This window comes from Stomoxys calcitrans, chromosome 1 (genome assembly GCF_963082655.1).
Source record: "Stomoxys calcitrans chromosome 1, idStoCalc2.1, whole genome shotgun sequence".
NCBI lineage: Eukaryota > Metazoa > Arthropoda > Insecta > Diptera > Muscidae > Stomoxys > Stomoxys calcitrans.
In genome coordinates, this window is record NC_081552.1 from 50,975,402 (window position 1) to 50,981,492 (window position 6,091).

Consider the following 6,091-nt stretch of genomic DNA (forward strand, 5'->3'; position numbering starts at 1 on the left):
GAGATTTTGCACAAATACTTCTTATTAGTGTAGGTCGGTTGGTATTGTAAATGGGCCATATCGGTCCATGTTTTAATATAGCTGCCATATAAACCGATCTTGGGTCTTGACTTCTTGAGCCTCTAGAGTGCGCAATTCTTATCCGATTGGAATGAAATTTTGCACGACGTGTTTTGCTATGATATCCAATAACTGTGCCAAGTATGGTTCAAATCGGTTCATAACCTGATATAGCTGCCATATAAACCGATCTTGGGTCTTGACTTCTTGAGCCTCTAGAGTGCGCAATTCTTATCCGATTGGAATGAAATTTTGCACGACGTGTTTTGTTATGATATTCAACAACTGTGCCAAGTATGGTTCAAATCGGTCCATAACCTGATATAGCTGCCATATAAACCGATCTTGGGTCTTGACTTCTTGAGCCTCTAGGGGGCGCAATTCTTATCCGAATGGAATGGAATTTCGCACGACGTCTTTTGTTATGATATCCAACAACTATGCCAAGTATGGTTTAAATCGGTGCATAACCTGATATAGCTGCCATATAAACCGATCTTGGGTCTTGACTTCTTGAGCCTCTAGAGGGCACAATTCTTATCCGATTTGAATGAATTTTTGCACGAAGTATTTCGTTACGATATCCAACAACTGTGCCAAGTATGGTTGAAATCGGTCCTTAACCTGATATAGCTGCCATATAAACAGATCTGGGGATTTGACTTCTTGAGCTTCTAGAGGGCGCAATTCCTATCCGATTTGGCTGAAATTTTACTTTTTATTTTTACTTTCAACAACTGTGTCAAATAAGGTTCAAGTCGGTTCATAACCTGATATAGCTGCCATATAAACCGATCTGAGATCTTGACTTCTTGACCCCTAGAGGTCGCAATTATTATCCGATATGCCTGAAATTTTGTACGACGGATCCTCTCATGACCATCAACAAACGTGTTTATTATGGTCTGAATCGGTCTATAGCCCGATACAGATCCCATATAAATTGTTCTCTCTATTTTACTTCGTGAACCCCAATGGGCGCAATTCTTATAGGAATTGGCTGAAATTTTACACAGGTCTCCAACATATAATTTAATTGTGTTCCGAACCGGGCCATATCTTGATATCGTTTTAATAGCAGAGCAACTCTTTTCTTATATCCTTTTTTTGCCTAAGAAGAGATGCCGGGAAAAGAACTCGACAAATGCGATCGATGGTGGAGGGTATATAAGATTCGGCCCGGCCGAACTTAGCACGCTTTTACTTGTTTAATATCGTTTGATCAAATTTTATTCATTGTTGAATTGTTAAGCTTCAAGACCTTTTTTGCAATTATATCAAATAAAAGATGTTTTTAATGAATTTTTAAGGGTAAAATGCTCTTTTTTTCTATGATTCGAAAAACGGTATTTAAGCTTGATAATTTAAAAAAAATTAAACACCGAAAAAGCACAACGATGATAAACAACAGACAAATTTTATATATAAAATTTTATTTCTGTAAACAAAATTTTATTCTTATAAAATTGAATTTTGACAGAAAATTCAGTTTTTTAGTTTCTTCCCCCAATTTTAGTCTTCATAGAAATTTTGTAAAAATTTTAAGCTGACAAAAAAGTTTTTTAAAGTTTTACAAATAAGTTTATATTTTAGAAATCCGTCAGTCTTTACATTACTTCTCCCAAAGCAGAGAAATAACGCAACGGTTTATTGATTTATTTTAAAACTATAAATCGATGTTTAATCGATAAATATATTTTTTAATCGATTAATCGAATTCGAATGGATAAATCGATTTAAAATCGAGCAATCTATTTTTAATCGAATAAATCGATTTTGGATCGACCAATCTGTTTTTTTAATCGACTTATCGAATTTTAATCGATAAAATTCATTGATAAATAAATTTTTTAATCGGTAAATTGATTTTTTAATTGTTAAACAGATTTTTATTCGTTAATTCGATTTTTTTATTGGTAAGTCGATTTTTGAATTGATCAATCAATATTCAATCTGTAATCTATTTTTTATCATCGATTATCGATCGATTTTTAATCTGTGAATTGATTTTTAATTGATAAATCGATTTTAAATAGACAAATTATTAATTAGTCCAAAAATTGACTTTTAATTTAATTTATTTTTAATCGATGAATAGATAAAAGGATACATCGATTTTAAGTCGATAAATGATATTTTTAATCGCGAACTCAATTTTTTTTTTTTCAATATATCAATTTTGCATCTATAACCCGATTTTTAATCGATTTAACCATGTGCATTCATCCGTCTAATAATATCACGATAAAAGTCGAACGCGTAAATATGTCCTTTTGAAAATTTGCACAAACTGTTCTCATTGATGTAGATTAATAAGGAATGCATATGGGCGTTTGGACCATATAATAAGGTTCTTAAATTTTATTTCTTGGACCTCTAGAAACTATGATGGTCATTTGATTTGGCTGAAATTTCGAACATATTGTTTTTTATGACTTCCAACATTCATGGTCTCGTAAGTATGGTCCAAGTCAGTCTTTAAGCTGCAAAAGCTATCTAATATAACTATTTAGAGGCTTCCATTATATAAATAAATAAATATAGCCACTCATCCCCCGATTTGACTGGAGACCCAAGCACCTAAACTTATTTGCGATTTAGTTGAAATAGTTGGATACGTATATCCAACAACCGCAAGAAATGTCATGCAGATAGGTTCATTCGATACCTCATTTAACTTCAATGAGACCCTACAAGCCTTAGTGATGGTCCGATTTGATTTCTTCGAAATAATGAAAACAAGTAAAAGCGTGCTAAGTTCGGCCGGGCCGAATCTTATATACCCTCCACCATGGATCGCATTTGTCAAGTTCTTTTCCCGGCATCTCTTCTTAGGCAAAAAAGTATATAAGAAAAGAGTTACTCTGCTATTAAAACGATATCAAGATATGGTCCGGTTCGGACCACAATTAAATTATTATTGGAGGCCTGTGTAAAATTTCAGCCAATTCGTTTAAGAATTGCGCCCATTGGGGCTCACGAAGTAAAATAGAGAGAACGATTTATATGGGATCTGTATCGGGCTATAGACCGATTCAGACCATAATAAACACGTTTGTTGATGGTCATGAGAGGATCCGTCGTACAAAATTTCAGGCATATCGGATAATAATTGCGACCTCTAGGGGTCAAGAAGTCAAGATCCCAGATCGGTTTATATGGCAGCTATATCAGGTTATGAACCGATTTGAACCTTATTTGACCCAGTTGTTGAAAGTAAAAATAAAATACGTCATGCAAAATTTCAGCCAAATCGGATAGGAATTGCGCCCTCTAGAAGCTCAAGAAATCAAATCCCCAGAACTGTTTATATGACAGCTATATCAGTTTATGAATCGATTTGAACCATACTTGGCACAGTTGTTGGATATCATAACGAAATACTTCGTGCAAAAATTCATTCAAATCGGATAAGAATTGTGCCCTCTAGAGGGTCAAAAAGTCAAGACCCAAGATCGGTTTATATGGCAGCTATATCAGGTTATGGACCGATTTAAACCATACTTGGCACAGTTGTTAGGTATCATAACAAAACACGTCGTGCGAAATTCCATTCCAATCGGATAAGAATTGCGCACTCTAGAGGCTCAAGAAATCAAGACCCAAGATCGGTTTATATGGTAGCTATATCAGGTTATGGACCGATTTGAACCATACTTGGCACTGTTGTTGGATATAATAAGAAAACACGTGGTGCAAATTTTCATTCCAATCGGATAAGAATTGCGCACTCTAGAGGCTCAAGAAGTCAAGACCCAAGACCGGTTTATATGGCAGCTATATCAGGTTATGGACCGATTTGAACCATATGTGGCACAGTTGTTGGATATCATAACAAAACACGTTGTGCAAAATTTCATTCTGATCGGATAAGAATTGCGCACGCTAGAGGCTCAAGAAGTCAAGACCCAAGATCGGTTTATATGGCAGCTATATCAGGTTATGGTCCGATTTGAACCATACTTGGCACAGTTGTTGGATATCATAGCAAAACACGTCATGCAAAATTTCGTTCCAATCGGATAAGAATTGCGCACTCTACAGGCTCAAGAAGTCAAGAGCCAAGATCGGTTTATATGGCAGCTATATCAAAACATGGACCGATATGGCCCATTTACAATACCAACCGACCTACACTAATAAGAAGTATTTGTGCAAAATTTCAAGCGGCTAGCTTTACTCCTTCGGAAGTTAGCGTGCTTTCGACAGACAGACGGACGGACGGACGGACGGACGGACGGACGGACGGACAGACGGACGGACATGGCTAGATCGACATAAAATGTCACGACGATCAAGAATATATATACTTTATGGGGTCTCAGACGAATATTTCGAGTAGTTACAAACAGAATGACGAAATTAGTATACCCCCCATCTTATGGTGGAGGGTATAATAAAAACCCAGGCCATTTGTTCACATTTCTAGCAGGATCCATTGCGGTAAGTTCCCAAGATTCGGCATGGTCAAACTTAGCGAGTTTTAACTTGTAACTAATAATTTTTTTATGGAAAGTCAATGAGTAATAGATCACTTGATATTTATCGACAAATGAAAAAATATTCTTAATTCATGTATAATCGATATAATCTATAAATGAATTTTCAATCTATAAATCGATTTTTATTCCAATTTTAATCGATAGGTAACTATTTAATTTTCCAAAAATAGATACTCGAGAAAAAAATATTTTATTTCTACATACATTTTGTGTAAATTTTATCTTTGTCAAAAATACATTTAATTTTTTTTTTCTTTATTCATTGAAAATTTTATTTTTACAGATAATTGGTCAAAATTCTAATTCGAGAGAAAATTTTTTCACATTTGATTTCCATACAAATTACTGAAAAAATTTTGGTTTATAAAGAAAACACTGTCAACATTTTATTGTTATAGAAAATTTGTCAAAATTTTATTTCTTTGGAAAAATTTGTCAAGTTTTTGTTTTCCATACAAAATTGTTATTTCCATAGAAAGTTCCGTCAACATTTTGTTTTCTAGAAAATTTTGTTACTATTTGATTTTGATAACAAAATTTGTTAAAACTTTAATTGTAGAAACTCTTGTCCAAGTTTTCATACAACTAGAAAAATATTGACTTATTTGTATGCCCATACTCAAAAACTTATTGCAGCTTTAAAGTAAGTCTATTGACAGATTTACTTTGTAGAACTATCAAATAAACCTACTTTCCATCGATAAATCGATGAGTAATGGATTACTTGATGGAACATCTCAATTAATGTATAATCGATTGTTTTTAATCTACAAATTGATGTTGAATGTATTCATCGATTTTTTTGACAACTCGATTGCCATCGATAAATTAATGAATAAACGATAACTTTATCTTGATCGATAAATCCATGGATAATCTTTATTCATCGATTTTTTATTGATAATTCGATGGATAATCGATAACTCGATGGATAATCTTAGTAAATGCATAATCTACCGTTTTAATCTACAAATTGATGTTGAATGTATTCATCGACTTTTTGTTGATAACTTGATTGCCATCGATAAGCGATTGGCTAAACGATAACTTGACCTTCAACGACAAAGCTAGGATAATCTGAACTCATGTATAATCGACAAATCGATTTGAATTTACCAATAGATTTTTGTTCCATTAATCGATTTTTAATTGATTCATCTATTTATCGCCTTGATATAATTAGATTTTAAATGATTAAATCGAGTTATCGATATATTGGGTTTTATTCGATTGTTAACCGATAAGTGTGTTGACAAAATATTTAATACAAACCATAATTTTGACAAAGATTTTCTATAGAATCCAACAATAGTGGAAAATTTCAATAAAATTAAAATTTTTGGCGAAACAGTTTCTGAAAAAAATTGTCTGTTTGCATTTTCAATTTTTTTCTTGGCTTTACATTCTTTCAATGAAACAATGTATCAGTTATTTAGGAAAAGTAGGTTGTGCAAATTTTAATAAATTTATCTTTTTAAGTAAATTGTGTTCAAAAAATTTCGCTATTAAAGTTTTTATACCCACTACCA